Below are 11,128 nucleotides of genomic sequence, written 5' to 3'. Positions count from 1 at the left end.
TATATAAGATGGTCACAACGTGGCGGAACAGTGAGCGTGTAATTGAACTAAATATTGTTGAGTCGAGCACGTGAGACGTACGTTGACAATTATAGGGTTTGTTATAGTGCGACTGTTGAAATTAAGTGTATCGCAAAGTTGTATTCAGAAAGAATAAACCAGTTTTATTTAAGAAAGGACTTGTGTCGCTCAAGTTTCTTGAGAAAGAATTTTTACGGAAAATTAACGAACGAACGGAGACGTAACAATACTATTTACTCTTGTTATTGGAAGTCTGTGTAGACACAGAAAAAACAAAACAAAAATAGATTGATATTGTTTATCATGTTATATTTCATTTCTCTGTATATCGTGATTCTATAGTTAAAGTAAAGCAAGGTTGTAATGACTGAACAAAAGAAGATATATATACGCCATGACAGCGACCTTGTGGTTCAGTTGTGTTTAGCTTTTTATATCGGTAACAGAAAAGTTTGTTATAAGACTTTAGATTCGTGAAATGATTTATGAACTATTTACTGTACAGAAGAAACTACTAGAAACACTGTAATTGACTGTCCGAATACCTAGAAAATGTGATTTGCTGATGATCAAATTTTTACTTACTTTTTTTTGTTATGGTTTATTTTCTTCAGTAATGCAACGACGTTTACAATATGAATATAAATGTAAAAAAAATTATATAATTTTAAAGGACAGATGCAAAAGTTGAGAAAAATATTGTTCATGTTTTGAGCTGTTCTGTTGTAGCTTCATAAGTATTTTGGGGTCACTGATAAATGGTAAGCGTTGGAGATTGAAGGGCCCTGAAAAGGTTTTTAGTTATTCAGTTACTTGAGTATTTATGTATATTTTACACAAGTCAGTTTTAGAAATCTGTTGAGTGCTATAATTGCAAGAATAATGATGAGCCTTATAAATTATTTACTAGCTTGATTTAATATTTAGTTAAATCATCATTAGTTTCTTTTGATTGTTTTGCATTTGGTATACATTTTTCTTTGAACTATTTAAAAGTTTTTTGTTTTGCCGATGCCTCTTGATTTTATCTACGTCAGCAAATCGACTTCGTGTACGAATTTCGAAATTACAAAATGGTGAGGTAAGAACGACCACTTGCGTAACATCGGTGACGTCTGTTTGTGGCATAAAATATTTGTATGTAAATTAAAAATCATGTGTTGTGAACTAAAATTAATTTATTTTTATCATCGAATAGAGTCGTATAAGGTTTATAACTTTTTAACTTACTTTTATTAATGATTCATCCATTGAATCTAATACAAGTAACGTGTTTGATTTTTAAAGCTCTCTGTTACTGGAATCTTCTTTATTTCTAGCCATAGTAAGGCGATGTTTTCATGTCTCAACGTATTAATCAATATAAACATGGTCATACGTATGCAAAATCAAGTGACCTGTAATAATAAGACTGATATAAACGTTATTGAATATTGATTAGGAAATAAAAATCAGCAAAGATTAGCTTGTTTATATTTACAGATTGATGATGAAGCGATTTAAGTTAGGCAAGAAAAGTTATCTGTAACTTTATCGGTGTTTCTTTTCTTGGTAAACGACGGAATATAAGATCTTCAAGGTCAAAGAAACACCTTGCTTTCCAGTGCGGTATATGTGTTTGCATTTACAGAACGTTTCAAATCCATTAACAGGCAAGTAATTCAGGAAGAAGAGGCTCACAACACTTTATTCCATACCAATAACAATTTTTCTGTACCTCTACATTTCTGAATTATTTGTCTGTCAACGGACTTCTTAAACACACATTATATTGAGATAGATATGCAGATCCATGGAGATAGATGCAACTCATTCATATATTATAACAGACTGGTTTACAAAACGGATCGAACTATTTACGGTTTCGAAAACGAACTCTAAACAAAAGTTTTTTATGTCTTGTTATTTTAAATCTCCCAAACATGCAGAAGGTTGAATACGTTTATATGAAAGCGATTTAGAATATCCAAACAATCAAATTACATAACTACAGTTGATAAAAGTTGCGGTGGAACGTAATGTTTCAGAACTACATTTTGACATTGTTTGGCGAAAATTTATCACTTTTGGAAATTGTGTGTAACAGCCCTTTCTGACCAAAATATCCATACAGTCAGATAATAAAGACGTGTTCAGATCGGGGTTTCCAAGTGCGATATTTATTGTACTTAACGCCATTGGAAACCAAAGGAATGTGGATCAACTTAGGGTACTAGTATCGTCCAGAAAGAGACCTGCAACAAGACGTACCCCACCTGTGGTAAGCAAAGTGCGGCGTCTTGTAACAGGTTAGACTACACGAATACAAAGGTCAGTGACAAAAGCCGTCCTCGTGACCCAGCCAACAGTACATAACGTAATCACGATGGATTACCGTTTGGAAAAACGACAAAGTCACGTGTGTACAATTTGCTTCTATAACATAACCGTTCAACCGTCGCATACCTCAAGCAGCTGGAGAATGAAAGTGGTATTCATGCTATTCCATAGGAAGACTGTTGAAACAGATGCTGGGAAACCATTGTCCTCATATACTTGTTGGCTTATAGGAAGTATGCATGGAAGAGTGGTGTTTTTTTGACATGACAGCATTACGACGAAGCCCTTTACAATGGAAATTACTCTCCAGGACTATGTTTAAGATGCATAACCAAGTATGGGGGAATGGAAGGTAACGACGTGGTGAGACTTCAAAATCGTTTTAATTTAACGTACTCAACCTCTTTATGTATATTCAAATTGTTTTTTGCTAAAATTGAACATATTCAGATTAATATATGATAGTATATTATCATTTGAATTTTATACATATCTTTCCATCGGGGGAAAGTTCACTTTCCGAAAGCGCTCGAGTTATTGGGTCTCTATACTGAAGCTATCTTTTGTCTGCTGATCGTGCTATCTTTTATGTATCGCCAGTTGATGAATTAGTAACCATGTGTGTACACATGGTTTGGTCAAATTTTAAGTAACTAATATACATTTGCATCATTAACACATTAATGTACATGTAGGTCGTCTGAAACATTCTCGTAATTATAGTCATAGGTATTTAAATCAACGCTCTTTTGTGTTTCTTTTGCTGATGCTGTAAGACTAAGAACAGTTGTGAATCAGAAAATTTCATATTATTGTTTCGATATGTCTTAAATGTCTTTGTTCGCATTCATTTCGGAATAAGTATGTTGATTTTAATAAAATGATTTGAAGGAATTATTCTGTCGTTTACTTAGTTTCACAATTAAAGTGTCGATTAAAAGTCTTTGTTTGGCCCGAATGCAATATGCACGTTTTTAAGTGAGTGTATTTGCGGGCTTGGTTAGAAAGTTTTTTTGTCAACTCATCTTTTATACAATTTTTATTAAAAACCCGCTCTGTGATAACAAATGTTTTTTTGTTTTGTTTTTTCGTGTGTGAGAGAGAACGACGTAAAATTTAAAAGATCTATAATATAACGCATCAATGAGACTGGTATATGCTAACATAGCATCATCATATTTATTGTTAGACTTTAATACAGAAGAAAAATCTACTCATTTCTACTTATTGATTTTTGTTACTACAACAAACAGTTAGTACTTCAAAATGTAATAACAAAATTTTCACATGGTTCGGACCGACCCCGTGTTGGAGAAGGAATATTGACTATAATTCTAAATTCACTGTGTACCTACACGAAATGTGGCAGGCTTTTGATAAAATGTACAAGTATGTTGAACACAGAAAATCGGATGTGTTACAAAAGTATTTGTACTTGCGATATGCCTATGAATTGACGAAGTCAGTCTGAATCAAGTCGAGTGCAAGGTAATGTTCATGTGAAGAATGAAAATACCCATCGTACAGTTTGCATAATCTCTAGAACCTCTGAAATGCATATATCTACAGTTTATTTTCTGTATCACTATGTATTGTATCTGTTATTTACTCTTCTCCACAACGACCTGCCGCTTAATCAACAGTGTAGGGTAAAAATAATAGTTGGCAATTCTGACATTAAATACATAATATCATGTTGAATGACACCCTGTAAAAGGTCGTGGCCTGTGCACTTTGACCCTCACCCGTACACATAGGAATAATTGTAGGGTTATTTTAATTGCGACAGTCAGACAGTGTATAGTTGAAATTATCTCCATGCTCTGATCGGAAGTATAAAGACTGATCGACTTTCTTTATTGTGTTTGTTGGATGTACAAGACTGTTTAATGTAAGTTATTATTTTTTTCATTTAGTGGTATAATATTTAATGACTATTTAGTTTTCGTAATAAGACTGTTAAAATTAATTGTTTTAAAAGCGTTAGTTATGACAAGTTTTGTTACGTAACTTTGTACGAGTCTTACGCAGTTAATTGTTGTACTAGGCTTTAGTAATATTGTTGATGTCACGTTACTGGTATCTTCGGTATTTTTCTCCTTACCTTCAGTGAGTTTTGTCCATTATAGCGTCGCACAGTTTATAAAAAGTTCGAGGCTTCGGTGAATAAAGTATAAATATAGGCCATCAGGTGAGCACAAAAAAAGTAAATGTTCAGTCAGAAAAAAGTTATAAAACGTGAAGTTAGCCAGTATGTGAGTGATTAGCCATAACAGGCGATATTTTAAATGAGTTTGACAGTTTAATAGATATAATTTATATTCTCAAAGGGTGTTCTAAAGTAATTGAACCCGCCTGTGATATCCTATAGCTTAAAGAATTTTTGTACATACGTTTGACTTGTTTTGAATATATTATTTTAAAACAAATGGATTGTTTGCTGTCTGTTTATTGTTGACATTTATCGACAACAAATCACGGACACCTACTGTAGAAGAATCCCAAGCCCATATACATAAAACCCTGTCAGTGTTAGATGATATTATTTTTAACAAGTGTAAACAAATTAGGAAGTGGGATTGGGAGCATCAAAAAGTAAGGAAACAAGGTTGGAATGGGTAGGATAACATTACAACACTTTGTGGTTTTGTTTGACAAAGTACAACCGCAAAGTGGGTGTGTTCATCGCTCTGCCCATTCCTACTTCTTGTGCTTTTTGTAACTTGATAATTGTTCAAACTAAATGAAAGGTATATTTAGCTAAACTTCACTGTTTTAATTTTTTTTCAGCAACCATGTACAGATACCTGTATGTAATCAAATTACGTGACCCTAACGAAATGTAAGACATCGTAGGGGGGGGGGTGTGTTTAATGTCGGAAGTGAGATAGGAAAGGAAGCTCCAATAGTCATGCTTTGCTTATGGGGGACATTATAGCTGTCTGACTGGTAAGGGGTGGGCCAAAATAATAGTATCAAAACTGCTAATTTTTGAAATTTTATACTTATCGAGTATTCAGAAAGAATTAGCTACTGATAAAACTCAACTAAAGTCTGTAATTGGATCAAAGGTCAAAGTATAAGTACTGTCAATTGGATTACACATTGACAAATATAAACAACACTCCATTCACCTTTTTGAGTAAATGTATTTAAATATTCGTTTTGATGTATGTCCATTTTTTTCCTGTAAGTGTCAAAATGTGTAGAATTTTGTACTTGGTATTGTGACCTATGAAGAAGTCTGCAAATGTATGTGTATGATGCGGTTATTCGGACATTTAGGGGTTATTTTTATTAGTATTTCAAATTTTTATTGCTTAGTCTTTGTTATTTAAAATATAAGGAAATAAACTGTTTATTTACTTAACTGCATTAAAAAATCTTCGCACCCAACTGAGCGAGACGTAGGTTTTGTAGTGAATGGAATTTGCATTCACCTGGTATTAGGCTATACACGTACTAATAACTGAGATAGATATATGTGTATTTGTGCGTATCTAATTCTAAATACAGTCAGGTATATGTGTGTATAAAAGTATTAGGAAAGTGTATTTAGTATTGAAAGTACCCAACTCGTGTATATTATTCTAGGTGACATGTGACTTTAATGGTTTGATGTAAAAGCTGTAGTGTAATAAAACACAGAGAGGTGTTATAAAACTGCTGGTCACCATGCCACAGGGGATCGCGAGAGAAATCAACAGGGTCGCGAAGGAGCTGAAAAGAAGTGTCTTAAGAGCTATTCGTAATTATTAGTATATTCAAAGAGATTTGCTTCATCTCCACAGACTCTTGGCTGTCCTGTTTGCTTCAATGACCCGTCCTCCTTTTTTATTTCGTTTCAGATTTCCACGCAAAGCTACACAAGGACTATCTGCGCATTGCCGTTTCTAATTTTGAACTGACAGACTAAAGGAAAAGCAGCTAGCCAGCAGTCCCCACCGCCAACTCTTGGTCTACTTTTGTCTGACCGAATAGTGGATTTGAGTTTGACCATCATTCTTACAGGCATTCTTAGCCCCAAAGTACGGAGTGAATGTTTTTTTTTCTTCTCCAACTTTCCAGACACGTTAACCACTAAACCACGACTTGTCTTTCCTTTTAGTATTGAACGTGCTTTGGGTTTTAAAGTTATGGAATAATTTAAAAATAAACTGTGTGTATAGAACTGTGTTACATCTTAGCTTTTCTTCTTCTTCTTTTAAGAACGGTAGTTATTTTCTATCGGTTTTTGGTTATCTTCCAAAATGGTACCCAGGATGAAAAAATTGAGAACCTCTGCTATAAAATAACCTTTACTAAATAATTTATTTTGAAATATTTAACTTCGACAATTTCGTTATCCTTGGTTCAGTATATGTAATGTACTGTAGATTGTGTTCTTGATAAAACCGTACAAATTAGTGGGTTTTATTTATGTTTTTGTAAAAATAAGCAAGCACACATATTATGACGAATTTTATCTTTTTAATGCCTGTATTTTCAGTTTTTTCGCTATTTAAATATGGTTACGTAATACGAGTGGCTCACTTTAGTGTGTGAACATTCATTCTCGTTGATAAATAGGTGAACGATCTATAAACTGTGTATCATCAGACTTCAACACATACTTTCGACACCTATGTGCATTGATTTTCAAGGACTAAATCTCCCTTTTCCTTCCGCTCTTAGTTTATTTACTTGAATAGTAAGAAAATGATTTTTTTTTCAATTTTACCGAATAAGTATTTTGTTAATATATACGATCAAACGTTTCCGAATCAACGTAACGATACTTGGAATGTCTCCCATGTGGAGTACGAAGCTAATATTTGAAGGGAAACTAAATGTATCCAGTACTTCGACTCGGGAACACTTCTCAGATGTTGTCTTCCATCATAAGCATAACAGCGGTCTATAACTTATAAATAAAACTCCAAACGCAGCATGTTTCATCAGTTGTCTCTGTTCTCTGTGGGTCTCCTTTGACAGTTAGGTACCTAGTATGTCGCCCAGAGGTAGGGACAGTAGGATTCTGTGTTCGTGTTACTTTCGTTTCATGGTACCACCTTCACCGGTATATACATCCCTCCTTCCAACACCACGTGGACAGTATAAACTTGGTGCGGATGATCAGGATTGGTGTCATGCTTACCAAAGTGATGCAGTTGGTGAAACAAGATGACAATATTGTAAGTTAATTAACTCGACTACTGAGCAGTTACGGGAAGCTTTGTTTCGAATAGATATAAGTGTATGTACAGACAACACATTGATACTGTACCTACTCATAATAAAACGTGATGATATCAATCCCTTTAACTAACACCGTTTAAGCTTAGTGGATTTATTAATTTGAGGCTTTTAGAAGTCATACCCTTGTTTATATTTATCGAGACAATGGGAAAATATGTCGTTGATTGCCACTGAATGTCAGGATTTGGATGTCATAATTTGTCTGTAGAACTATTTATAAACAATATTTAATTATCGTACGTCTTTTTTTTAAGCTTTACAGACAATTAACTCACTTATCAATGTTAAGATTTGATAACCATCAGATGACGTATTTTAGAAACTTTGGAGAAACCATTGCAACTGCCAACAAGACACGTTCCATCTGTGCTAAATATTGTTAGAAATGTCTTTACCGTGTATGTAACGTACACAGGTTTGTGTGTGTGTGTGTGTGTGTACAATAAAACATTTACCCACACTGTACTAGTTAGTATCTGCACGTTTGTGACGCCCACGCCCGACCTTTGTCATCAAACAAATTTAGTAGGCTAACTTTCCTAGCCAAACCATACCTCTGTCTGAACTAGTTCGGTGATACATGACCTCAGTGTAACGGATACGCCGCGCCATCTTAGATAAATAAGCTTGTTTTGCTGCTCCCATTTTCCCTTTTCTCAGATGACCTTTTAAGAAACGAAAGGTAAAAAGAAAAGCTGACCACATACGCCTTGTCGGCGTAAATAATGAGGCCTTGAATCTCCTATCTAAACAAGGTTTGAAGATAATATTTCACTTCAAATAAGAACGTGGTACATAATTTTAACTGTTGTTTTAAACGCATCATTGATTATGCGAGGTAAATGTAAAACTGTAAATATTTCAATAAATAATGAAGAAACATGATGATTAATAAAAATTAAACAGCTGGCTATATGTAGCAGTAAGTTTGGGAATACATGTAAAACGAGAAAACATGCACGAGAAAATTTAACAGCAAATGTATGAGCTTTGTGAAGTTATATAGATATTTTAACAGCAAATGTGTGACATTTGTAAAGTTATATAGTTGTTTTATAACAAAGTGAACTATAACTTGTTTTACTATTTGTTATTAAAAAATACTAGTTTCATACTGTATACTTAAACGTGATAAATTCAAAAAATACTTTACCATTTTGAAGAGTAAGACGAAAGTTGTTTTTTGTAATTTTGTAATTATTTTCATGGACTACGTTTAACTCCAGCTGGATTGAAATATGGTTACAAAGTTTTTGAGCTCTATACAGAACACCAGATTGCTTCGCCATTGTTGATTGAGCTGAAACATGTACAAAACTGTGTATGTATTGAAAACTAAGAATTAAGATTTTTTTTTTCATTTGCGAGAAATTATTATCCTATACTGGACCTTTAACCGCTAACAAAACAGAAAATATTACTTTTATAAGTTGCGTTATTTAGAACTGATTAAAAGTAAATTAACTGTATAAGTTAGACTTATATAATTTAGAAAAGTAACTTATAGATCAATGACGACAATTTTGTATAACAAATTAACTAGTAATAATAAATTTCATAAATCAGTATAAGAAAATAAAGCTTATATTGATTACAATGCATTGAATTGCTAGTTAAATACAATCGCCCCCCAGTGACACAGCGGCATGTCTGCGGACTTACAACGCTATAAACCGGGTTTCGATACCCGTGGTGGGCAGAGCACAGATAGCCCTTGTGTAGCTTTGTGCATAATTAAAAACAAACAAAACAAACAAACTAAATACAGTCGCTATTTACGTTATTTGCGGCTGTTAACCCAATAACATCTCAAGACGCTCGGCCATCTTGTACATAGGAGCTTTAGGTGAGTGTTATATCTGTATATTAAGCTAACAACAGATTGAGACAATTTCTTATGTAAATGAAGTTTTTTTTTTTTGCTTTCTTTAGTGATTCAGCCAGTACTTTGTCAAGTATTTTCACATTACTTAGCCAATATAAAGGGTTATCTATAGTTTATATTGATAATGAATAGGAAGTCTGTGATTGGGGATAACTTGTGAATTAAACTTTTCATCGGATCACTGTTGAAATTCTCTTTAAAAAAGCACAGGTACTCTCCTTTACCGGAGACTGGAAAGTTGCCTAGAAATAAATAACGAAACTTGGTACCTGTTTCAGTCAAAATGAAGTTGTACTGCGTTTGTTATTCCATTTAGTACCGACAGAACTTTGCGCCTGAGTCGGATTTTTTGGCATTCGCAATAATATATGATAAAATATTCAAATGATCTATTTATAATCACAAAAGAGTTTGATCAACCCTACATGTTAGTCAACGTTTAGAGTATATCGGTACTAAAATGTTGAGTATTAATGCTATTTATTTAATTATAGAAAATTCTTTTTACATTTTCTAATTACAACTGTTGACTTCTTTGTTTTTATGTAACAACATTGATAACGTTGTTTCTACTGAAATTATTATTTTTGTGTACAAGTTATTTTCTATATATGATGTTAATCATTATCATAAGGCATTGATACAGCAGTACAGCAATTATCATAGTGAATTACTGATAAACATGTTTCCATTTTTGCGATACAGGAAAATAACGAAACCGGAGTATACGAGTGGTGTCCAAGAAAGCATTTTAAGAATTGATACAAACTGGCAGTGTTTGTTAACGTCCGGTAATGGTTACGGCTAGTTTTAAATTATTGTATTAATAATTCTTGGCAGCCGCTGATACTTACCGTTGAAACGTTTATCAAATATTTATGTTTCATTACAGTCTTTTGGTAATCATAACGATAATAAAGATTAAGTTAATAAGTAAGGTAAATGAATTTTCTTTTAATTTTCAGGAATTTCCTGGGACGATATAAATATCTTTTTTTTTGCATCTCTCTCACTGTTACAATAAAAATTAAATTAAAATTAATTTACTTACATCTTGCCTTAGACGATTATTACAGAATTGGTGTAAAATTGTTTTTTTATGGAAATTGACGTGAATTTTTGAGGAACTAAACATTTTAGTAGTCTAGTCGTTTTGCTTTGCTCATAAACTGTACTCCGAAGAACGAAGTCAAGCGAAAGAGAATGCGTGTATTATTATTTTATAAACCAAGCCTGATATAATGGGCGAATAATTAAAATAATACATTTTTTACCACACTACAGGGCACAATACCTGTAGAAAATATATACAAATAGCTAAATACATAATGGCTGAATAAAATGTTAAAGTTAGGCTTAGGACAGTTTTACATTTGATGGAAGAGATTATAACATGAGGCAGCGCTGAAAAAATAAGCGTAGTTTGCAATGCTAGACATTGTTCTAGAAGCGTACTTACACTGGGAACAAAGGATGGACGGTATACAACAAAATTACGCATTCACAATAAGAAATGCTAAAGTCGGATAGTGCAAGGAAGTCAAGAATAATGGGTCTAAAACCATGACTGAAAGGCCGGATTGTAAAACTAAAAGAGCTATCGGAAGGTAAACCTACTGTTGCGTCATCGAGTCACATGACTACTGTGACGCAACGTTTCTAGAT

The 11,128-nt window shown here is 33.3% G+C and overlaps 1 protein-coding gene across 3 annotated transcripts in view; it reads left to right on the top strand.

The window, feature by feature from the left end:
• Nucleotides 1–11,128, top strand: part of LOC106463472 (nuclear hormone receptor FTZ-F1 beta-like) — an 88,139-nt gene that overhangs the window by 35,058 nt on the left and 41,953 nt on the right. Inside the window, exon 1 of one of the 3 annotated variants that reach the window (XM_013923507.2) lies at nt 6,311–6,368. The exons of 1 other annotated variant lie outside the window; for it this stretch is intronic. The gene's annotated coding sequence lies outside the window, so the exon portion shown is untranslated. Of the gene's footprint in view, nt 1–6,310; nt 6,369–7,160; nt 7,515–11,128 lie in introns of those variants that run through there. One more of the 3 variants, XM_022390972.1, reaches the window with a different exon arrangement.

Source organism: Limulus polyphemus, unplaced genomic scaffold (genome assembly GCF_000517525.1).
Source record: "Limulus polyphemus unplaced genomic scaffold, Limulus_polyphemus-2.1.2 Scaffold1417, whole genome shotgun sequence".
Classification (NCBI taxonomy): Eukaryota; Metazoa; Arthropoda; class Merostomata; order Xiphosura; family Limulidae; genus Limulus; species Limulus polyphemus.
This window is presented reverse-complemented; position numbering and strand designations above follow the sequence as displayed.